The 26,672-nt window shown below is 35.2% G+C and overlaps 1 long non-coding RNA gene across 1 annotated transcript; it reads right to left on the bottom strand.

Annotated features, from left to right (window-relative positions):
- Nucleotides 1-17,292: 17,292 nt before the first annotated feature.
- Nucleotides 17,293-23,538, bottom strand: LOC142174682 (uncharacterized). Its single transcript, XR_012703706.1, has 2 exons — nt 22,964-23,538; nt 17,293-20,966 (listed from the first exon to the last, which is right to left on the bottom strand). It is a non-coding gene; the product is annotated as an uncharacterized LOC142174682 (long non-coding RNA).
- Nucleotides 23,539-26,672: the final 3,134 nt, after the last annotated feature.

The following is a 26,672-nucleotide window of genomic DNA, read 5'->3' on the forward strand; positions in this document are numbered from 1 at the left end:
TAATTTTATTTGGCTCTCTTTTCTTGAATTTAATTTATCGTGTTTTATCATTTGGAATTTGAAGTTTGAACAATTGAAGTTCAAAATTGAAATACTTGCTTGACGTTTGTTCGTGGTAACATCGGAATTGGGTAATCAAGTGCTCAATTTATTGTCGAATTCGGTGCACTCCCTCCAGCTCTTTCTCTTATTTACTATTTTAATTGCATATTTAATTTTAGCTTATACTTTAATTTTTACAATATGTTTAATACTGCTAAAAGAGCGTGTAAAAGAGTTACTGGTAGGGGAAATAAAAAAAGAGGTAGTCCTTCAACATCTGGTAGTAATAGTAATAACCCATTATCATTTTCACATGTTTCCGAAACATCGCATAATGATAATATAGATATAGATTATGAACAATTACAAGAAGATTTTGGAATAGAAGATAATGAAATAGGAATGGAAGATGAGATATCAGCTACACCTACTAGTGCTGGAGCTGGTAGTGTTGGAGTTGCTACAAGGGGTGGTGGTCGTGGCACTAGTAGTAGACCACCTGTGGCTCCGACTACTAATCGTAGAAAAAGAAGTAAGGTTTGGAATTTTTTGAAATAATAGAAGGTACTGATAGAGTTAAATGCAAAACTTTGTAAAGGTAATTTTAAACATTTGACTGGAGGAAATTTAGGGGGACTGGGACGCTTAGTAGACATATGAGAACTGAGCATCCCATAGAATGAGGGCACTGATGGTGATGGAAATCAAACAACTATTAACCCTACTATTGGAGGTCTAGTGAAATATGATAAAATGAAGGATCGTGAGGAGTTAGCAAAAATGATTGTTTTGGGTTGTCTACCTTTTTCTTTTGCTTCTTCATCATATCTTATTATGTATATTCAAAGGATTTACAATCCTTTATTTAAAGGTATCCCTAGAAGTACTTGTAGAGCTGATATCTTTAGATTTCATGGACAATATCAAACATACATACGTTATTTGTTTAGCCACCTTCCTTGTAGAGTTTCTCTAACTTCTGATATTGGCCATGCTGTTAATGGAAATGATTATTTGACAATTACATGTCATTGGATAGATGATACTACTTGTATGCAAAAACGTATTATCGCTTTTAGATATGATGAAGACCAAAGTCATACTGCTGCGTTTATAAGTAGTACTATTTGTGAAGTTGTAGAATTTTATAATCTAAAGCAAAAAGTATTGTGTATGTCTTTTGATAATGCTTCTAACAATAATGCCACAATTTTAATATTAAACTGCATTTGCAACCACCCCTTGATGAAATTTTTCATGGTAGGTGTGCATGTCATTGTCATGTTTATAATTTAATTGTTAAAAATGGTCTTGATTTATTTTCAACTGAGATTACTCATGTTAGAAGAGCAGTTGTTGTTATTCAAGGAAATAATAGACAATCTAGAATAAAGGAATTTAAGAATAAGTGTGTCCAGTATAACCTTAAACCCAGATTCATGCCAGACGAAATTGTTACTAGATGAAATTATACATATATATTTTTAAAATGTTGCTACAAATATAGATTCCCAATAACTAAAGTTGCTAATGTGCATTGTACTGATCCAACCCGTATGTTAACAACTAGTACTTGGGAGGTCATTAGTGATGTTGTTAAATTTTTACATAAATTTTATACAATTACTGTTGAGTTTTCTGGAGCATATTACCCTACTGTTAGTACATATAGCTGAAATTTCTTTTCTACTCTCTGAATTTAAGAAGAAAGAAAAATATAAGGATGTTGTTGAAAAAATGCAAGCAAAATTCAAAAAATATTTCTTTCCAATTCCTCTGATTTACTTAATTGGTGGAGTTTTAAATCCTTCTATTAAGATGTCTGATTGTCACCAAATATTGGATGCTTTATATACTTATACGGAGATTGGACCAACTGAAATCCTAGATTTATATGTCTCTATGAACAAGCTAAATGATTATTTACAACAATTATATAATTATTATGCAAATGTAATTGATGATGCTGCTCGTGTTGTAGGCAATGTTAATCCCACTATGCACTGTACCACTTATGCTACTATGGATGATGAAGAAGGCCTTGATAATTTTAATATTTTTTCTACATTTTCTAACTCTCAAACCAGTAGCAGGAACATTGATGAACTTCAATTCTACTTGCAGAAACAAAAAGAGCCTCGCACAAAGGAATTTTCACCGTTGGGATGGTGACATGAGAATGGAAAGCAATTTCCTGTTCTTTTCGCTATGGCTCGGGACGTGCTGAATGTGCCAATTTCTACTGTTGCATCAGAGAGTGCATTTAGCCAAGCAAGACAACAACTTGGAGACACCCGTCACTCATTGGGAAGCAATGCTTTGGAAGTTTTAGTATGTTTCAGAGATTGGATTAGATCTGAACGAAGAAATCAAGGACGTGAAGATGTTGATAGCCCAGAAGACGAGGAACTTGGAGATATATTAACACATGGTAACTCATGCGAATTTAACACTCCAGAAGAAGGTCAATCAGTTCATATTGATTATGAAGAACTTATTGAGGCAATGCAAAACCTTTGAATTTACTTGTTGTTAAAAATGTAAATCTTTCAATTTGTAAGTTTGAATTATGAAATAAATACAGCACTTGCAACAAGTGCATTTTTTTCCATCTTCCTTGTATTCTTTATGTTAATACTTTGTACTAATATAACCTACAATAGTTATACAAAATTCCAAAAAAAAAATTAAAAATACACTAAATCCGGCCCCCTCAACCCGTAACCCTTACGGTTCAATTTTTACCCGGATAAACCCGAACCCGTTAAACCCGTTAAGAACCAACCCGGAACCGGCCCGGCCCATCCGTTTAACACCTTTAGGTTTAATATGACCAAGTCCTATATTGACAAGGATGAGATTTTCTTCCCGGCTCATTCTGGGACCCAATTCAGGAACTTAGTCGAGAATTAGATCGAACAAGTCCAGGAGATCGCGGAAGATCTCGAGAAACTAGTTCAACAGTAAAGAAACAGAGATTTAGAGAAGAAATAGGAGAAAATATCTACAATACACACATAATCCAACTGTTTGTCTACATGTACTTATATGATCGATTTTATACAACCGAAAATGAAATTCAAATTGCAATAACTACTACTTTTCCCTCTAATGCTAATTAAAATGTCAACTGCAATTCTTCCAGAATAATAGTAACTGCAAGCAACTTTTCAGAATTGAAATTCCCTGTTGCATATTCCATCCATGAACTGGAAATAAGCGTGACAATAAAGAGATCCTTGTCCTCAAGGATTGAAATTAGGAAATTGAACACAGAGATCATGAAAAACTTCCCAAGTAGCCATATCGACTGGAATGCCATCCCATTTCACTAGAACTTGAGCTATAGCTTTATTTCCTTTCTTAATCATTCTCGTCTGCAAAATAGCTTCAGGTTTGGGACACAATGGACTAGTAATATCAAGTATGGGAGGTAAAGATATATGTGTAGGAAGCTGGTAACATTTCTTTAGCAAAGAAGCATGAAAAGTGGGGTGTATTTTAACTGAATCTCGAAGCAGAAGGGGGTATAAGCAACTTGTCCAACCTTGTTAATAATCTGAAAACTTCCAATCACCAGGGGAATCACTGCAGAAACACCTCAAATATGTCTCCAAACACTTGTTTACCACCTCAGTTTGCCCATCCTTCTGAGGATGATAGGCAGTAGACAGATGCAATTGCACTCCCTGGAAGTCCATGAAGTTTAAAGACATTATCCATGAAAGCTTGTGCCACTTGCTTAGCTAAAAAAGGATGCGCCAATGGTATAAAATGTGCATATTTTGATAGTCTGTCGACTACCACTAATATAACACCAAATCCTTACTTTGGTAGTCCTTCAACAAAGTCTAAGCTTATTTCAGCCCACACAGCTTTAGGAATGGGAAGAGGTTGCAAGAGGCCAGGGTACTTTGCCAAATCAGCCTTGCTCCTTTGGCAAATATCACAACCTTGAATGAAGGTTTATGCATCCTTCCTAATACCCTTCAAATAGAAAAGAGCTAAAACTCTTTTAGTAGTAACTTCTATCCCTGAGTGACCACTTTGAGATGTAGAATGCCACAGAGAAATAATATGTTTCCTCAGTTCTAAGTTTCTACCAACCAATAGCTTTCCCTTTCTCCTTAACTGATTATTAACCCAAGTATATTGTGAAGAACTGCCAGAAGATTGTTGTAGATGAGTGATCAGATTTTTAAGTTCCATATCCTCCTGCCAACTCTCCTGAATCTCTTGCAATAATGAAGAATCAGCTGATGACATGAAAATAAAAAAGAACTGTGCACCTGTCATCCTTGACAAAGCATCTGCAACTTTGTTTTCTACTCCTTTCTTGTATTCTATGTGATAATATAATTGAGAATCAGTATGTATCTTTTGCTCCAACAAGTACTTGAGGGCTTTTTGATCAGTTTTGACCACAAAATGTCTACCAAGCAAATATTGTGACCACTTGGTGGCTGCTATCACCAAAGCAAGTAACTCGCTATCGTACACTGACAAAGCCATCTGTTGTTGCTTAAGAAGGATATAGGATGACCTTCTTGCATAAGTACAACTCCCACTCCTTTTCCACTTGCATCAGTTTCCACCACAAATACCTTATTGAAATCAGGTAATGCTAAAACAGGATGTGAAGTAAGAGCACCTTTAAGTTTGATAAAGGCTTGATCAGCTTCTGTATTCCAATAGAATCCATCCTTTTTCAATAAGTCAGTCAAGGGCTTGCTTATAAGGCCATAATTCTTGATGAATCTCCTGTAATAGCCGCCAAGGCCCAAGAATCCTCTCAATTGCTTGATATTTTCAGGCTTTGGCCATTGTTCGACTGCTGTAATCTTCTGTGGATCAGTAGAGACTCCATTTGCTACAATAAAACGGCCTAAGTACTCAATCTTAGATACTCCAAATGAACATTTACACTTCATTACAAGCAATTTATGTTCCATCATTAAATTGAACACCATCTCCAAGTGTTGCAAATGATCTTGCCATCCCTTGCTATATATCAGAATATCGTCGAAGAAAACCAAGATAAACTTGCGCAAATAAGCCTGAAAATGAAACTCATCAGCCCTTGAAAAGTAGAAGGAGCATTAGTAAGGCCAAAAGGCATTACTAAGTACTCGTAATGGCCTGAGTGTGTCCTGAAAGCTGTCTTATGAACATCTTCAGGTGCTACTCTCAATTGATGATAGCCAGATCTAAGATCTATCTTTGAGAACACCTTAGCGCCCCCAATTCATCCAATAAATCTTCAATGATAGGGATAGAAAATTTATATTTAATAGTTTGCTTGTTCAATTCTTTATAATCAACACATAATCTCCAACTTCCATCTTTGTTACCTACTAATACCACAAGGGAAGCATATGAACTAGTACTATGTTGTATGATTCCCTGATCTATCATCTGATTCACAAATTTCTCAATTATATTCTTTTTCATCCCTGGATATCTGTAAGGTCGTTGATTCATGGGTGAACTGTTAGGAAGTAATGGGATTCTATTATCAAACTGACCTCTAAATGGGGGAAATTCCATAGGTTCTTCAAACAAACAATCATATTTATCCAACAATACGTGCAAAATCTTGGTGTCATCTCCTTGTGCCATCATTTCCATTACATTGCATTGAGACAAATTTACCAGTTGTAGCATATATAATTGATTTCCCACAGAAGAAGATTTCACCAATTTCTTTGCCCCAACAGTTTTAACTCTACTGGTTGCTCCCCTCAACAGAAGTTTCTTCCCATTAAACATGAACTCCATAGTCAAAGTACCGAAGTTCATTTTAATATCTCCTATAGTTGACAACCATTGCACTCCTAGAACCATGTCGCAGGGTACCACGGGCATGACTAAAAAGTCAGAAATAAAAGATGTATCCTGTGGCATCTAACAGAATCCCACACAAGCTTCATTAACACGCACAATACGTCCATCACCTACACTCACATTATGAGCGTTAATACTCTTCACCGGATGTCCCAAATTACGGACGAAGGTAGTATCCAATAAGTTATGGGTACCACCAGTGTCAATAAGAATGTGAATTGGCCTCTTCTCATGATATCCTGTAACTCTTAGATTCAAATTGCAATAACTGATACTTTTCCCTCTAATCATATCTATATTGAAACCCCTAAACTATTCACGAACCATAACTCCGGCATCCGGTGGTGGATTTATGCAAATTTGGTGTCAAAAGAAGCATCTACTCAATGCGCACAAACCCCAATTGGTTTCATCTTCAAATTCATAACCATTTTTTCCAGATCTTAATTTTTCTTCTGTGGTTACTGTAGCAAGCAGAATTTCTACAAATTCATCATCTTCTTTTTCACGTAAATGGAGTTCTGAAGAATTCATGAATGCTGCGATCTCTCCCCAGCCTTTGGCTGTGGGAGAGACAAACCAAAACACCTCAGAAACAATTCCAAACACCAAGCAAAAACAGTCCTACGCTGATCAAGTCCAAAAAAAAATACTGCAACAATTATATCCAAGATCGACTTGAATCCTGTCCATGTTATTCATAGAGAACCAACAGTGGAATTCACCATTGAAGAAGTTAATGCTTTCACCATTGAAGACGGACTACATCAAGCTGTCATACTCAAATTTTCATATGGAAAACCAAATTTGCAAGAATTGCGACAAACGATACCGAAACAGTTTGATATCAAGGGCTACTGTAACGTGGGACAACTAGAATTTCGACATATATTGGTAAGATTTGATTTGTTTGATGATTTTGTTCAGTGCTTATCAAGAACGACTGGTTTTATTAAGTCAAAAGGAGAGTAGTTCTTCTTTAGGACATTCCCATGGACAATGGGATTTAATCATCGTGAAGAAACGTCAAAAGCCGTGGTTTGGATTTCGTTTCCTGATCTACCAGCAAATTTTTTTGCAAAAAAATCGTTAATGTCCATAGCATCAGCAGTGGGAAAGCCTCTTGCAGTAGATAAGGCAACTCAAGATCGAACACGACCAAGTACGGCAAGGGTTAAAGTCTTAATCAATTTAATGGACAAACATCCTAAGAGAATTAGGATAAATATAGTGGACAAAAATTCTGGAAAAATAGTTGAACACTACCAGCAGATCGTGTTTGATAATTTACCAAAATATTGTACGTGTTGTAAACATCAAGGACATGACGAAAAATCGTGTCGTTGGAGGATAGAGGAAAATAATGAAGAATCATTTCAAGTGAATGAATCTGAAGGCTTGGGAAATCTTGACAAACTAGAAGGTGATGCTAGGGATTTTTTGAATGCTAAACGAGGTGGACAAAATATGGTTGAAGGTGTTGAAAAAGCATCTGACCAATCTGGAGACAAAGGATTTGAATGTGATAAGGTTGTGGATGGGAATCGAGCAGTTGTTCAATCAGTGTTAAGGTAACTGATAAGGTTGGTTATGGTGATGCAGGGCAAAACTCTAGGGCAAAACTCTATTTCTGGTGCAATTGTTCCAGTTGCTGAAGCCATTGCAAGAGTTGTTCAAGATTTGATGGCTGCAAAAAGTACTGTGCTTGATCGAGGTTTATCTGGGGAGTCTAAACGTTCAGCTATTGAATCTGGGCAACTTATGATGGATGATAATGCATTAGATGCAGCTGTGCGAGCAATTTTTACCAAAAATAATGCAGCAGTAACAGAGTTAGGTCAACTGGACAAGGTTAAAAAAACTACCAAGCCATGTAGATTCACAATTGGAAGCTACTGTTGCACTAAATACAACTGGTAATCGACCTAATACTGGGGTTATCAATACTACTGATGCACAAGATACTACAGGGCAAGATGAGGAGCAACAACTTGAAGATGGTGATGCCTCATGTAGTGCAGCTGCAACAGGTGTTGAAGCTTCTACACTTTTGAAACCTACTGTTACATTGGATTTGGTGGCATCACAGTATACATCCCCAATAGGATCTAAGGTGTTGAATGTGGATAATTCAATTGCCAAAGGTGCTGGGCAGGTAAGGCAATCTGCTACAGCTCCAAATAAATCAAATATAAAGAGTACCAAATGGACAGTGGTGAATAAATCTACTAACAAGAAGCAAGCTACAGGTGTGCAAAATCAGATTGTTCCATCAAATGTTATTGGGGTCTCGAACGCTTTTGATGCTATGGTGAATGAGGGTGAGCATGTTATGAAGGAGGCTGAAAATAGGGAGCAACGGATGGATGATGACACACGATCAATAGTTGGAAAAACCAGCTTTACAGGTAGTGGGAAACAACAGATAAATTCAAAGGGCATAGGTGCTCGACTTGAGATTGCAACTGTTGATAATAACTCTGGTGAGGCAAGTCAAGTACCCGATGACTCTAAATCAACAATGAACATTTCAAATGCAGAGCTTACTAAAATGGTAGAGAATGCCCGGGCAACTATGATGAGGAACACAACTTCAAAAAATGGGCAACAACAAGCTCCAGGCAGTAACACACAACAACAAACTTTCACAAACACAAGTGATCGGATAATTATTTCGAAGGACATTGTTCCTGTTGATGCGCAAAAGGCAGAAGCACACAGTTCCAATGCTCCTAAGTTGCATTTTTCCAATGCCCAGAATGAAATGATGATGAATCCTACTTTGCTGAAACAACCGTTGGCAACCTTGAACACCTCCGTACATGATATCCCTTCTCAATCTGTGGGGTCGTTTGGGGAATTTGAAGGTGAATCTAGGAAGCTTATGTTGTCAACGGGGAATAACAACGAGGTATACAAACAATCGTGAGGCTTAAGGCTATTAAATCCAAACTGTGGCAAGTTCAACGAGAGGAAGATGAAGAGGAGGACTTGGGCGATGGTTTTGCAGGTTACTCAGCTGAAGAAGGTGACGAGGAGGAGGATCAGGAGAGTGCAGGGGAGGAGCTTGACTCTCTAGATAAGTCAAAGTCTCATGGAAAAATTGCAGCAGTCCCCACGAGCAAATTAAACCTCCATGCTCCTGCATTTGTTCCCAGAATGTCTCCTAGTGCTGCGATTCCAATTGCACCAGCTGAAATTTTGCCTCAAGATGTAGCAACATCTTCCAAGCAGCTTACTATAGGTGCTAACAGTAGTTCCCCAACTACAAGTCCAAGTCAAGCTGCAACTGCAGGTACAAGGCGGACTGTTAAAGCTGAAAATCCTACAGCTGATCAAGCAAAATCTGGGCAGCAGCAATTGGTGACCACTAAACCACTTATTCCAGAGGAGGAGAGAAAGCTTTTGGAAGCTATGGTAAGTTCCATACATGTAATTCCTATTACATCTAGCACATGTCCTGTAGGTAGGAAAAAGAACAAACTACAACACATTGGACAACAACAAAGTAAGGCAATGGTGGCAACTGGAGAATCTGCCTTGGTGTCACTAGATAAGATTCAAAATGAACCACAACCTGTGAATTTAGTGAGAGAGATTTTTGAACAAGGAGAAGAAGATGCAATGCTACAACAGTGTAGAGAAGAGGCAGCAAAAAAAGGGGATCTATCACCAATGCATTGCGGCAAAGGTAAGAAGACTCATACAAGGAAAAATAGTTGGGACGACAAGGTTAGTGATTTTTTAAATGTTAGGCAACCTCCAATGAGAGTTGCCAAACAAAAGCAGGCTGCCCCAACTACATCAACGAGGTCCAACCGTTCAAAAAAGAAATGCTGATTTTTGAATACATTTTGAACACAGTTGAGGAAAACAACAAAGAATTACAAATTGAAGATTTTACAAGTTTGGAAAAGAAGGGACACGAATTTAATTCCTACTACATTCTATTTTATCATTTTATAAGTATACTCATTTGTAATATCATCACAGAGTATGCTAACTCTGTGATGATCATTGAATATTTAGTCCGTTCAAGTTCTTATTTTTTACATGTTTGTTAGTAGGTGAGGCCTTTTCTTTGCCTCAATAGGATTAGTAAGGTAAGGTTTAGCCCGGTTTGTGTTGCCTTGGTCCTATGCCTTTGGAAAAATATCCATACGGCTATGAGATTATAGGCCCTTGTGAGACTGTGTCGGCAGCTACACCATGAATCCTCTACATGAGGCTGTCATCATTAGGCAATGTGAGGCGCAGAGGAGTGATTATATAGCCAAGACATATGGGTAACAATACCGGTGCTATTGTCTCCCTTATTTGTACTTTTCCTAAAAAAAAAAGAAGTTGAATTACCAAAATACCCATCTTAAATACCTAATTTAAAACAAATAATGCCTCCAAAGAGAAGCCAGCGCTTCATAAACTGTTATGAAAAAGCTTGCGCCTCAAGCCAACAGTCACAACCAAACAAACCCGGGGCTGATCTACCTTATAGGGTTGGGGTGGCACGCCACTCGCCCGCTTCAGTAAATATTAGTAGTTCTGTCGATATTTATGAAATAAAGGAGATATATAAAAGAATGGGCACCCGCATTACACAAATGGTATGTGGGTGCCATGGTTCAGTGCTGGCTATCAAGTCTCATGTTGGCTGCATTGTTCTGAGTTCGACACCCGTTCAGCATTTTGGCCATTCTTTTATTTTCCCCCTACTTATCAGTCCCTATCTCCTTATTCTCTGTTTAGGCCTCTTCTAACTTCCCCTACTATTTCTTTCCTCCTTTTATGTTATTTGCAACTAAATCTCTCTTATCTTCTTTTTAAAAATTCTTTACATTGGCCTTCATTTTGCTTTCTATAATTATATATTATTTCATGAGCAATCTATTTCAATGCAAAATTTTAAAATGATTCTAGGTAACATGTAGTTTCTTTCTTTTTAACAATACAATATTAGTTTATATATTAGAGTATAATTTGAGAAATATCATTTATTGGCTTTTGAAAAAAAAAATGTCTTGATTAATAGAGGTTTTGAGTTGATTTTCATAGATTGAAAAAAAATTGAAAATTTTGGTTTGGAAACAATTGTTAGATAACTCGATAATTAAATTGGAAAAATTTATCCAACAACAATGATTAATTAATAAACACAAACAAAGAATATATAGTAATTAAGCTACTTTTAAAGAAAATTTTCCAATTGGAGGTGTATTTTCATGAAATATTAGTATTGTTTACAATTTTATTCTAGAATATAATTAAATAAAGCATAAAAAAATTAAATTACAACCGAACTCATTTGCTTATTTGTGGATAAATGATGTAATTGAATTAACCAAAAACTAACAGCATCAATCTGTTCTTCTTATTCAGTCTTTGTGGCTAGTGGTAAGTATGCTACATATGTATAGTGGCACCTGTAACCTTCAAATCCTGGATCCGCCTCTGGTACAAACAATAACAACACTTCATACTTCACAACAATTCCATCGCATTAGCAGATTGGATCGCTGTTTGGGTTGTGGCTTCACAGGAGTAAATCAGATTCACTAGAGGAATCAATCTACTATCGAGAAAAAAAAAGGTCAACCAGAGAGCTTTCTAGATGGTATGGTTATTTGCCGAACTTCGGAATTTTCATGCCGATGTTTCATATTGATGATAACCATGACCTTTCCCTCTACTTTTGCGCCTTTGTCTGAAATTATATGTAGAACACAACAAAAATAGTCAAAGATGGTCTGAATTGGGAGGTCACGTTTTGATCCAATCTCTTTCTTAGAAGTATTATAAATCTTGTACTCCCTAGATATATAAAAACTTAAACATTAAATTGAGAATTAAACAAATATGAACAATGTTATCTTCTAGAATTAGGTAATATTTACCCTACTCCAATATTCTGACTGATGTCCATAATTATTGGAATAATTTATCGTGTTTACCTCCTAATTAACTTGAATCGCGACAAGCTTAAATGATAGTATAGTATTATTATTTATCATAACCAAATAAGATTCTTCATACATATTAAATCATATCCTGTGATGATTTAACTCTTGTTGAAAGTCTTAAAGCCACTCGTCAGTGGCGGAGGCAGAATTTCTGCTAAGGGGTTCAAAAAAAAAATAATTAAAATATTAAAAGAGACCGCATGACCAGTGAAGAGATTCAAAATATAATATATTGAGACGCAAAATAGATTTTGCCTTATATATACAATGTAATTTTTCGGTAAAAGGGATTTGGGTGAACCCCCTTGCCCCCTAAAGTCTGCCCTGCCACTGATTCTAAGCCCACCAACAAAAATAAAGCTTAGCGAAAATTTAAGAAAGTGACTGAAACTTAAATTGTAAAAATTGCACGGGGCGCTCTATTTGGTCGCCCTCATTTAACCTATACTTATTTTTTTAAAACTTTTAACATGTACCCACTTTTTAAATAATTTCAGCCCCCTTTATCCTCCTCTTTCTCCTCCTTCGTTTTCTTCTTCTTCTTTCTTCTGTTTATGTTGGTGCTATGGAACTAAAGAAGGAGTCATATGTGTCATTGTCATACGTCTTTGGTGTCTGATTACGTGTGTGACCCAGTCGATTCAACTGTCTTAGACCTTAGAACAATAAGCTGATCAGCTAAAGAAAAGAAATGTAGAATCTAAATCGTAAAAATAATACAAAAGATAAAACAATATTTCCCCGGTGTAAATATCCTATGACACTTCCCTTAGGAACTTAAAGTGAGTAAAAATAGAACTTTAACATATTATCTTTAGGCTAGTACGTACTGAACAGGTTTTACTCCTCCTCCTTCTCCTTCTTCTTTATATAGTGCTGAAGTTTTTACAAATGAACTAAATAACTTCGCCAGTTACAAAACAAAAACTTCGCCAGTTACAAAAATAAAAACTTCAGCTCTAGTGTTGAAGTTCGCCAACAAAACAAAAACTTCAGCTCTAGAGCTGAAGTTCGCCAGTTACAAAAACAAAAACTTCAGCAATGCAAATAGAGAACAAAACTTCAGCTACTATGCTTAAGTTCAGCAATTACAAACAAAAACTTCAGCACACTTTCTACTTCAGGCTCGTCTACTAGAATGCTAAGTTTTGCATGATTGTCTTTGCTACTTTAGCCCCGTATGTTGAAGTTATGCGAAAAAGCGGGTACGCTTGCAATTATTTTTTGCAAAGCGAACACAAGTTAAAACGTGACACAAAAAGCGGGTATAGATGCAAATGCCCAACTTAGTTGCATAGTTTTCTTATCCATATGAATTTGGTATTAGTGCTAGAGTAGATCTAACCTGTCATTTATTTTTCTTTATATACCAGATTTACCAAGACAGATACTTAATTTGTTTTACATAATGGGAAACTATAAAATAACCCACCTAAAATGATGTTTAAATATGTTGAAAGTGGTAGGAATTTCATTTAGATATCATTTAGCTTTCAAAAAGATATATCTTCTATTTCAAGTGTATTCTCGAGTTATTTCAAGGTTTAGGGGAAGCATAATCTTTGTTAGTATTATTTTTCAGGAGGTGAACTTCTCATGCAATAGGGTGGAGCTAGCATGCTAGAGGTTTGGTCTAATTCAATAATTTTTGCTTCGAACTTTTTATATGTCTTAAAAATATATTAAATATTTGTAAATGTAAATTCCGAACCAGTAACTCAAATACTTCATGAATTTAGTGGCATTCGAACCCATAAACCTCAAGTACGATTTTTCTGATCTATAGAGGGCACTGTCACCATACGGCAAAATATATATATATATATATAGAGAGAGAGAGAGAGAACAAGTTTGCAGTAATTCTTGAACGTTCACTCAATAGGAAATAAACGCTTGATATATTTTAGACTCAATAGCATTTGAAAATGTCAAAATATAGTCAATTGTTTAATGACTTCAATGAAAGAGGATGTTCATCGTCAACTGAAGTTTAAAGTAAATCAGATCATTGGAAATAGTAGTTCTAGATTATGCAATTTTTGTTTTTGGTTTTAAAAGTTGTCTTACAGTATTGATATGGTAAGTTTAAATGGTTTTGTGAGTGGTTTTTTTTCAATGGACAGAACTAATGTAGTTTGGGTCATACTGCTTGCATGCTTTCAAATTTTGATTTCAGATGAAATAATTCTTGCAGTTTCTTAAGGTCTTTATAATATGGTTTCTGACACATATGCATGTTTAGAGTTTAACAACAATTGCATGCCTTTGATATGACTATATAAATAGTGTTTTATTATATTCAGGGTTGCAGCCGACCAACCGTATTTCGGATAAAGCATACACAAGAAAAGAGATTCTTGAAATGGTAGCTAAGGATTTTCTCTGTCTACATTTTCCAGTTCCTTCAAACTATTAGTAAAATTATATTCTTGTAGGAAACAATGAATAGTGCAATTTAATAGCCAGTTCCAACTGCATATATTTATATGAGAAGATTTCTCAAGGCTACTCAATTGGATAGGAAAGGTGAGATAGCTCTTGGCTTTTGATCTTGATTTTTACGGTATAGAGGGTATTTGTATTCTCTAACTTTGTATTTCTCTTAATAGCTGCCTGAAAAAAATGAAATTCTTAATTTCCCGCCATCCTTTATCACTATTGGTGCAATGTATACAGCTCATTCACAGAAATTTGTATTTTATACTTTCATGTATAATATTTTTTTAGTTATAATACTTATTAGTAATATTTTATAAGTGTACTACATGACTTGATATACACGTACAAAGCACGTGATGAGAAACTAGTTATTATAAAAGCACGAATATTAGGAAGCTAAATATTAAGAGATAAAAATATCCTTGAATTATTGATCGACCTTTTTGTCCGTTATAATTAATATTTCTTTTATGTAGCAATTTAATGATGGGTATAAATATAATTTTGGATTGGGATTAAGTAACCTTTTTCCGTTGGGACTCAATCCATTAAAAAATATAAAATTCTCCTTCAAAGAAACAACTCCATAATTGGAAAAAATTATAATATTTAGTACTTGTCATATTGCGCATACGAGTACTACCTAATTTTGCCATTTATCACAATCACTTTGTATATGAGTTGACGTGTAGAATAATAAAAGTTTTAAAACTTTGCTCTTGTCCCAAATTACATATTTTTTTATTTGATATAACATATTATTAAATGGGAAAACATCACTTTTAGTCTGCGGTCGAAATTATTTATATTTAAAAAATTTTGAATCGGTAATTATTCTATCTTATACTCCATCCGCTTCAATTTATGTGAACCTATTTGACTGGGCACGGAGTTTAAGAAAAGAGAGAAGATTTTTGAACTTGTGGTGTAAAATGAGGCACATATATTTTGTGTGGCTATAAATGATTGCATAAAAGTAAATTATTTTCAAATAGAAAGGGGCCATTCTTTTTGGCACGAGCGAAAAAAGAAATAGATTCATATAAATTGAAACAAAGTGAGTATATTTTTCTAGCTATTATTTTGAAAGTGGCTATACAATGTCAACTTCCCTTATTATTATTGACCTTTGTATATTACGTTTTCAAGAGGGATATCAATGTTGACAACAACAATTATAATCATAACAAAGCGTACAAAGTATTATAAGGGAACAAACACCAAAAACATCGTATATAAAAAAGTAGTACATAAGATATGACTACATTTCTTGTTTTCTATATTATAAGTACATATATCATTCAGAGGTTCAGACAATGATGTCGAATCATTGTAAATTTAAATATTATGTAAGTGTAATAATATTTGAAGATTATTACATTTTCTTTATGAACTGTTGCGTTCATATAGATAATATTTTAAGTAAACTTAATTCTTGGTTCCTTAATATATATAAATAAGTAATTGAGAATCTACGTGAAAAGTATAAATGTCAAAAATTATAGCGATCAATCAACGTGCAATTATTATTGTGCAACGCACGTTTATGGAAATTATTAGTTATATTAAAAGTGGGAAGCCCATAACCTAAAAGTTAAATTACAAAAAGTACCCTTCTAATTAACATAAATTTCTTACTTAAAAAGGATAGTTATTTCGAAGAACCAATTTTGAAGAGCCACGAAAAGTCATAATGGTTCGCAAAAACTTAAAACAAATGTTGGTTTGCAGCACATTTATTTCTTATTATTCATCCGAACAAAAGCAAAATTAAAGATGACTATTCTCTAGAAAAGCAAATAAAGAGAAGAATTATATGAGTGTGTTGGTGTTCTTCAACTGTTGCAGCCATTAATTTAATTATATTCCTTTCGGTGGCATATATATGCAAATGAAATTGACATCAAAGCTTGAAACTTCACAACATTGAAGTGACTGTAATAGTTCTAAGAGTTTTCTTTCCTTTATAACTTTCTTTAATCTTTTGACTTTTTAGTAGTATTATTATGTATGGAGTTAATAATGCAAAGATAAATGAAGGAGAAAATTAAATGAAGTGTTGGCAGCCAAAAAAACATGCGATTTGGTCCTTTCAACGTCGAAAATGAACGACTTGTAAGTGTATCTCTAATAGTATCATATTTATTCGATTTGATCATTGCAGGAATATTCACATACAATTGGTAGATCCACAATTCAAATTTTTGCCCCGGTGGTGGAAGTAGACAGCATTTCAACCAATGAATCAAAATGAAAGTGGTAACAAAAATATGATTCTAACCATCTATTTATTTATTTGTTGTATCTTTTGCTACTTTGGTGAAACTATTTGCTATAAATCATATGACAGATGTCTTATAATTTCGTGATTTTGAAATGCATATATTTAAACGGATTTTTTCTGCCATTCATGTTTTGGTCTCTCTCAAGTCCCAGTGTACATTTGATGCTTTGATCAAACCACTTACCTCCTTCGAATATAATATTTAATATAGTGCCGGTATAATTTGTTCATATAATTTCTCTATTTTTTGTTTGTTTTATTCTGTTACTTTAATGAAATTAACTCTATTGTATTGGTTGTTTATTTATAACATTTGTTGAAAAACTTTTGATCGCATTTTGGGCTAACAACATCTGTTTTAATCTCTTATGTGAGTTTATTCTTTCATCCAAATGTATGACATCTTATAGAGGGTAGGAAACAGAAGAAAGGCTTCTATACGTGCTCTTTGATTTAATAACTGTTAGTTTATATGAATCCACCAAACTATAGAGTACTTGATCCTCTATGAGTTTTTACTGAGAATACTTATGAAGCAGTAAGTAAAAGAGACACGAGATTTTTACGTGGAAAAATCCCACTCAAGGGGACAAAAACTACGACCTACACTTGTAGGCTTTCAACTTCAATAACTTGTAATCTCACTATTACAAGCCACTTTTCAACGACTCTATTACAAAGGCTTAAACTTAACTAGTGATACTATTACCACAAACCACTTTGTCACTCTCTAGTTACAAAGACTTTAACTTATGAGTAACTCTAGTCACAACACAAACTTAGAAGGATTGTGATTTTGGGTTTCCTAAAACACAGCTTCTAAGAAAGCAAGATAGGAGTTACAATGAAGAACAAATAACAAGATTACAACTCAACTACGGATACACATAGACTCATTGTGAAACTGATCTTTTAGTGGAGTTGTCTTCTTGTTCTTGACACACTTGTGACTTCAATGCTGGATCAACACTTTTATGCTTGAGAGAATATCACTATATACTCAAGTGAGTATCTTATGCCTTGCACCGGGTTGTTATACTACAAAAGACATCACAATGGTGATGTCAATTCTTGGTACACGCTTCTTTCCAATGGGAATGAAGTGACTGTTGCACTGCCTGTTGCACTGTCGCGTGTACAGTTGCAGACAGTCACTTTCTGTATTTGCGTTCCAGCTGTATAGTTGACTTGTACTTCTGTCAGAGAACGCCAAGGGATCAGGTCCCTATCGTGTTCCTCTTTGTAGCAGTTCATTTGCTGGAGTTCAGACTGAATTTCGTTCATTTGAAATGTGTGCCAAGCGAGTCAGGTTCTCTAGCTGGTACTTAACAATAAGTTTGTTATATCGTCAAAACATAAAAATCCATCAATTTTCCCTTTTTGATGATGACAAACTTAGGCATTGATAGTATTTGTTTAAAGCTGAAATAACCAGATGAAGTACCAGGAACTGCACAAGTTCCCCCTGACCTTTTGCTTTTGATGCCCCCTTAATCAGATCCCCTGGTTTTGCATCAATTTTTTACAAGTTCTCCCAGAACTTTTGCTTTTGATCCCTCAATTTTTCACAAGTTTCCCCTAACCTTTTGCTTTTGATCCTCCGTTTCGCAATACATACACCTGCATACACTACTCACTACTATCACAGTGCATACACTACTCACTACTATCACTTTGCATACACTACTCACTACTATTTATCTTTCCCTTTTTAGCATCATTAAAAATACACAAGCAGGCAAACAACATAAAGAAGTCTAGCACAGCCAACTCATGCCATATATGTGCACACAACATGACAGAAAAGAGAAGTCAAAGGAAAACAGCATTGTACAGGCAAAAAGAGGAGTTGTTTCATTGATATTAACAATGGACTGAGCAAGACAGGAGCAGTAATGGTGAAATCCAGCATGCCATCCGCAAAAAGACAAACAAAAATAGAAACAGCAGTCACAAAACATCATATTAGAAGATACTGGTCACTAGGGGGTATCTAAGATGCACTAGAAGAGGAAGACTAGGAGAGAAAAGCAGCAAGGGTTTTGAGAACTAGGTCCAGTCGGACATTTGCAGACAACTGCTCGTCAAGCAATTTTGCGCGAAGCTTATTGTTTTCCTTTGTCAGGCGGGCGACTTCTTCATTAACGGAACCGGGTCCTTTAACCACTTGACTGGGCTGAGTTTCTAGTATGGCATTCTGAGCCCTCAACCTTCTGATCTCTTCAGAAGCAACATTTTGAGCATTGATTAGCTGAGTAATGGTCGAGATGTTTCCACCAACCCTTTATACACACTTACATTCTTCCATAGTGGTTTTAGAGAAGGTTTGCTTGCGTGTTCCCACTCTGGGATTACCCAAAGGGACCTTGTAAAATTTAAACACTTGAGTGAGGAGAAAGTCATATGGTAGCCCATGATTCCCACATTTAAAGTTTGCCACCTTTTGCATATGATCTATCATGATTGCTGGCAGATTGATTGGGACGAACTCATCAAGAGCCTCCATTAAGACCAGATCAGACTTTGTAGCAATAGACCGCCTCTCAGAATGAGGTAAAAGTACCTTATTAACCAGCTCAAAGAGAAGCTGATACTCGGGGAGTAGTACCTTCTTATGCACATGTCCCCCTTGCTGAATAGCTTGCTCTTTCATGACAGCTCTCTTAAAGTTGGCACCATAGATACCTTTGACTGAGGACATTCCTTCACATGTAATTTGAAGAACCTTCCCCAATGCTGAAGCATCAAGTACAATGTCTACTCCATTTACTAGCACACAGATGTGATCCCCCTCAACAGTGAAGAGAGATGCGTAGAAATTTTGTACCGCATCTTCGTACACCATAGGCATATTCTCCTGAAACAAGTGCTCTCATTGCTGAATTCCACTATCTCCAGAATTTGCCTCATACCAGCCATCTCTGAAATTGCCGGATCAAATGTACGACCCCACAAGACTTTCTGAGTTCTCAATCTCTCATGCCAAAGACCGTTGTCACTAGGTATGGTCTTCAGAGAACTGGGTTCCCTTACAGTTTCCTATTTTCGTTTTCTAGATCCTTCAACAGACTTCCCTTTCCAACTTGCAAGCCCCACAGTATCTCTTTCAGACATAGCTTGCTCAACTATACTCTTCTTAGATTTACTACTACCCTTCACAGATGTTCCACTTTGTTTTTCAATATCTTCATAGGAAGCTCCATCCACAGACTTCTGGATTTTTATAGATCATTCTACTAAGGAACTCACTTCCTTTAGAGCATCTTTATCAACCTCATCCACTAGAATACTTCTGTCAGTCACAAATTTCCCTTGTTTCATTAACCTCTTTTTCCTTGTCTTGACACTCCTCTTACTTTTCTGTAAGGTAGACTCGTAGCCCTCTTTCTGCTGTTTCTGCTGCAACCTGATAGTGGGTAACTTGGAAGAGGATTCTAAGGTCTTAGGATAATCAAGAGGTTCTAGAGTGGGTTTATCTAAAAGAGAATCAGGTTCTCCAGCAGGTTTTCCTGGGACAGTTTCATGGGTTAAAGACTCGAAGAGTACTATGGTTCTTTCATCGCCTAGGAATGGAGTTTCTTCCCCCTGATACTCAGACAAGAGATATGCTCCTTCATTCATCAGACTCTCAGCAGCGATAGCCATGATTATGTGTTGCTTCCTTTTCTGGTGACTCTATGAGAGCCGCTGAGTCCAAAATGGAGGAGTTCAGATACTGATCAGGATCATCCTCAGAGACCTCTGACTCCTGAGAGGTAACACCTCCTGAGTGTTCTTTGATGAGATCGGAGGAATGAGGAGACATGGGGTTTTCAATACATGGAAGTGAGACAGGGTTTGATAGAAAAGGAAAAACTATAGGAAGTGAGGAGGAAACATGTACGGGTACAACAACATTGGAAAGAGTGGAAGAGTGAATTTTTTGAAATGACTTTAAGGATGATAGGTAAGTGAGAGTGGTAGGAGTATTTGGTAGGTAAGTAGAGTGAGAGAGAAGTGAAGAGAAAATCACAGAGATACAAACGAGATGAAGGTTCATGACTTGCTGTGAGAGAGAAAGAGTGTTTTATGGGAAGAAGGGCTAATGATGAGAATAGAGAGAAACGGGTTTTGAATAGTCCTGAAAACGGCGGTAGGTTTGTGGGAAAATGTTATCGTGCAGAGGGGATGAATGAATTTGAAAGACAAGACATGACATGCAGACTTTGAAAAGTCGGATGATGTGGCAGTTGAATTTATTTTGTTAACCTTTTGGAGAAAGCATGCAAAACAACACATTACTACTAACCTGTGGTACAGGAACCTGATGCCCGAACAGTTTTTTGAAAAAGATTTTAGCAGCTCTTCTTTCGCAGTTCACACTTGTACCTTTAGCTTCTATGATCGTCATGCGTGTTTACCTGCAATGGTATCGATGTGAGTTAGGCTTGGCCAGAAAACACTTTAGCTAATTTTACCTGAAGGTGATTTTTTTAGCCAACTGATGGAGAATCAGGTTCTCCATTAGGCTTTAATAACCCCAGCTTCACCATGTTTCTTTCAAAATGTTCCCTACTCAATGTTATACCCCATTTTAACACGGATCAAATTAGAGTATAACGTATTGGTGATTCCTGAATTAATTATTAACTAAAGAGTCGCTACCTAACTATATTAAAAGGTGAGTTAGGGCACCCTAAATTATCTATTATTAACTCTGTATGGTCTACTAAACATTAGAGATTCTAAGGTAAGTGTTCAATTAATCTTAAAGAGAAGGTGTAAGGCATTCCTTAAGATCCATATTAAAATGGTTGACCAACCGAACTTAAATTAATTAACCAAGGTTTTGTAAAATCATTAAAGGGTAAGGAAAATATCTCATTAAAACTTTATAAGTAAAATATAGATCACTTGTAAAACTCCACGTTTGAATTTGAAGATTCAACTCTCATAGAACATCTAGTACAAAATGAGCAGAGGTTCAAAGGAACGTTATTTTCGAAAAGATCAAATCTATAAGATACTTAAGAAAGCAAATGCATTTTTGTTCTTTTAAAAGGATCAAGATCTCGAAATCATGATATTAATTTGACTTAGTGTTGTAGGAAAATATTAGTGGAAAAACTTTTTAACTGGGCTAAAACTGATATTCTTTCTTTTTAAGTCATAATCATACAAAATAGATGCTCATTTTATGTGATAAAGAAAAGTATCTTGATTGTAGGATAGAGGGAAGGACCTAAGTGATTAATAGAACACTACTATTAATCCTATTCTGAATGTGAATTGCAACATTGAATCCAAAACGAAACTTGAGATAAACCCAAACACATAGATCAACAATCATAGAAGAGTTAAAATAGGACAAATAATAAAGAAAATAGAGGGAAAATGCCATAGGCATCTCCAAGCAATTTTCGCTTGTTTTTCTTGTTGTGATGACTCTATGCGAGGAGGAAGAGTCTTGCATTAAAATTTCATGTTGCTCCAAAGTGTACATGCCACGAAAAGGAAAAGAATGAAATAAGAAGGATTAGAAACTAAGGAAACTAATTCTTATTAATATATGAAAGCCAAAATAAGAGAAACATAATATGCATATTTGTCAAATATATAAATGACTTGAACCTGACATGAAACTTGCATATGCCTAGAAACTTAATAGTGTTTCAAACAATGGCATTGTAATGAGATCCTAAAGAAAATGCTACTTGACATTAATACACTCAAACCCAAAATGTTCTACTCTACGATCATACTATTGCAACTTAGAGTCATTTTTAAACAAGCCGTGAAACTAACTAAATTCTTGAGTGATAAATTATATTTAGAAAAAGGTAGGTGATTCAAGTTTTATGGATAAGAAAACTAAGTACCGAGTGTCTATAATAACATTACAAAATTATATCTTCTAAGCAAATCAAGTTTCTACCAGATAAAGAAACTAAAGCTATTTTATTATTATTATTATTTAATCAAACCAAATTGCTGTCCTATAATAGTCTAGGAAACTAGAATACCAAATCACACTTTCGTTTCTATATAATATATATCTCGGGGTAAAATATAAAAAGAGAGACATGGCAGAATAGAATAATTTTTATGAGCATCTCAATATTTATGGAAAGAAATATTCATAGACAAAGAGGGTTCCAAACACAATCGCAAATCAATCCAGGCATCAATATTATTTAAGATAGACTTTAGACATGGTTTCTAAGACAGAGACAACTTTATAATCATATTTGAAGAAGAACCAATTTTTTTTATTTTTTTTTATGATGGCATGCTATTTAAGATTCACAACAGAAATAAATCTACACCAACATTCTGTAATACAAAGATCCTAATGCATAAATTTCTAAAACGCAGTATTTTAACAATCAAAAAATAAATAAAGTGGAGTAGAATTTACCTTTTGTGGGGCAATGAATTAGGACTTTGAGGGCTTAGATCTACTACTCCTTAATTGTCGAGAATATAAAAATGGAGATTAAATATTGAGAAATTTTTCACAGATTGTAAAGCTTGAGACTAAAAGAAAAGCAGAGTAGATATAAATTGAGTTTTTTTTTGGAATTTTTCTGATGATTCCAGCTTGGTTTTCGGTTGAAGGTTTTAGGGAGTATTTATAGATGGATCTTAGGGTTTATGGGGTAGAGATAGAGCGGGATTTCAAAATTGAAGTCAAACAAATTCAAAATTCAAACGTTTGTAATCGTTTGAGAGTCAAACCTCAAAAGAATCTGATTCAAAAAGTTCTTTGGCCTCTTCTTCTGACCAAATCTCGTGACAGAGGTAGATATTCAAAAAGGCACAAAGAGGGGAGAGGGGAGAGAGAAGAGCATCTGGAAAGTGTTCTTTTGCACGAAAATGGTGGAATAAATTTTGACTTGGAGATGTAGGAGTTTGGAATTTTTCTCAAAGAAGGAAGGAAGAGGATGGGCGACTGTTTGAGCAGAAAAGAGGATGGGCGTATAATTTTAGGGATTAGGCTAATTGGGCTTGGTTTTGGTCTGAGGGTTGGGCTTGGAATGGTCTTCCCCTTCTTCAAATTATTTTAATTGAGCTCCCATATTTTTAATAATTGGGATTTTTACCTAGTTATACTATAATAGAAACCTATTTACTATCTTTATTTAAGTTCCTTGTTAATTACTTTATATACTTATATTTACTAGTTTTATACAAAACCATAAAAAAGAGAAAATACAACATACCTTAAATATAGCGTGTCAGTTACACATAATCCCCCTACATTTAATATTCTCTTCCTTTTTCAAAAGGATTACAAAATATCTTCTAATTTTGTACATACCCACCGTAAAAAATCTCCCTTACCCACTGATGCCCAAAATCTTTATAATCCAAAAATCTCGCTTACTCACTCCTCTTCCAAAGCTTTTGATATCTGATTTCTCTCTTTCAATCATCCACTGTTATCCCCCCAAAATTACATATTCTTTCTTCTTCCAAAGCTTTTGATATCCGATTTTTCTCTTTCAATCATCAAAAATCTCAAGAAGAAATTCAAAATTTTACTCTACAATCAAGTTGTGGGTAAGTTGTGGATACAATACTAATACAATTATATTAAATTTTGTAGAGTTGTGATTGAAACTTGAGGAAAATAAAGATCATAATTGTATCACAATTTTTCAGAAATGTATCGCGATTGTATTATAGTTGTATATGTATCATAATTGTTGCAGGAATAGTATTACAAATGTATGATAATTGTATATTCATTATATATTGTTACGAGCAATTGTAAATTTGTGATGAATTTCACAATTTGTATCACAAATATGATAATTGTATATTAATTTATTAGTATTATATTTGGTATTATTTTGGGTATTAATGTACCAGATACAAGTTAGATACAATTGTGATACAAGTATGATACATTTTATATTTTAGGCATTGATGTATCTGATACAATTCAACTACAATTATGATACAGTTATAAAACAATTTTTGAATTTTTTTAATAATATAAAGATGCAGGAAATAGTGAAGAGAGAAGATGGAGATTCTGAACATAGATTTAGGAATTTTGATTCTTAAAAAGGAGAGAGAAGAGGAGAAGGAAAAAAAAAGGAAAGGATGTAATTTAATCCCTCAATTGAAGGCACTAATAATGGGGTGAGAAACTTCTAAGAAGCAATGAATACAAGTTGTAATAAAAACCTAGATATTTATTAAAAATTGCAAAACATAAAGAACATAGGTAAATAAGTTTCTAATATAGTATAACTAGATAAAAATCCCTTAATAATTTGGACTCAATAATAATAATTATATTTTGAGCATATATAATATTACATTAAAATAATTGATTAGCTCAAAAATAGTCATAATGAAAGTATTAATAGTAATAGTAGTAATTACTCCAATAATTATAATCATAATAATAGTAGTAGTAATAATAATAATAAATAATTAAGAAACAGAGCCTAGATTATTAATGAGTAGTGAACACCAGAAAATTAATTAGAAGAAAAGTAGGACAAAATTGGGTATCAACACTCAAGGCTTTGGTGAAGATATGTGGAATTTGGTCTTCTGTACTGCAGAACTTTATACAGATCAACCCTTTCTCCACATTGTCCCTCAGAAAATGATGTCTCACATCAATGTGCTTGGTAATTTTGTTTTGAACTGGATTCTTGACCAAGTTGAGTGCACCGGTGTTGTCACATAGAAGAGGCACACCATCAGTGAATACCCCAAAATCCTCCAGTTGCTGCTTAATTCATAGGAGTTGAGTACAACAGGATGTTGCCGCTACGTATTTTGCTTAAGCTGTTGAAAGAGCCACCGAGTTTTGCTTCCTTGTGCCCAAGAGAGGAGACATGATCATGGCAAGTGAACCATTCCAGAAGTACTTTTCCTGTCCACAAGATAACCTGCATAGTTAGCATCAGTATACCCAATGAGATTAAAACTGTCACCTAAGGGGTAATACAGAACCAGATCATGAGTTCCCTTAAGGTATCTCAAACTTCTTTTGGCATCCTTCAAGTAAGATTCCTTGGGATTTGATTTTGGGTTCTGTCTGGAATAGAGATACAGAAGGGGCTAGGGAATTTTTGGATTTTGATTCTTGTCTAAATCCAAAATGAAGGGGAGTGATTATGTTATCAGGTAGATGAGAGCTTTTGTGTTTTCAAGTGGGGACTGAAGTTTGATTAGTGGAGAAACTGGGTAAATTAAGTGAATTTTCCTGCACTCCTTTTTCTGCTACTTGTGGAGTACCTTGCACTGCATCTCTAACAGTTTCTTCAGCTTCAATGGTAGTAATTGAAGTATCAGGTTCCTCTTGAGAAGTGGAAGAGGATGTTGCATTGTCTTCACTCGTCTCCTTCATCTAACTCATCATATCAGTCTTCCCATTTGAAACATCAGATATTTCTCAGGGACCAAAAGTGGTTCATTATCTTGATCATCATTGTTCCCTTCTTTGTTAGAGGAGGGTGTCTCGTTGAATAACATATAAACACTTTCTTCCACATAGTGTGCCTTTTTGTTGTAGACTTTGTGGGTTTTGCTTTGAGGGAAGTGTCCCAGAAGGGTTCCTTCATCGCTTCTTATATCAAACTTCCCGAGCTGGTCCTTCCCGTTGTTGAGAGAATAGCATTTGCATTCAAAGGTTCTAAGATGAGTTATCTTTGGTTTTCTTTCATTGAGCAACTCATAGGAGGTTTTGTTTAGGAGGGACCTGATCATACACCTGTTCACCAAATAGCACGCATCGTTAATTGCTTCTGCCCAGAAATGTTTTGCCAATTCCCCTGTCAATGAGCATTATCCATTCCATGTCTTCCAGAGTTTTTATCTTCCTTTCAATAACACCATTTAACTGTGGAGTCCTTGGTGTTGAGAAGTTGTGAGTCATCCAATTTTCATTACAAGACTCATCAAATTTTAGCGTTGACATATTCTATCCCGTGGTCAGATCTGATACGTGCTTCCTTCAGTTCTATCTCCATTTGGATCTTCCTAACAAGTGTCACAAATACCTCAAAAGTCTCTTCCTTTTCTCTAACAAACAATGTCCAGGTGGATCTTGAATTTTGCAGCCCACGAACCAGGTTCTTCTGAATCAGTTCATTCAGAAG

The sequence above is a fragment of the Nicotiana tabacum genome, chromosome 20 (genome assembly GCF_000715075.1).
Source record: "Nicotiana tabacum cultivar K326 chromosome 20, ASM71507v2, whole genome shotgun sequence".
Taxonomy (NCBI): Eukaryota; Viridiplantae; Streptophyta; class Magnoliopsida; order Solanales; family Solanaceae; genus Nicotiana; species Nicotiana tabacum.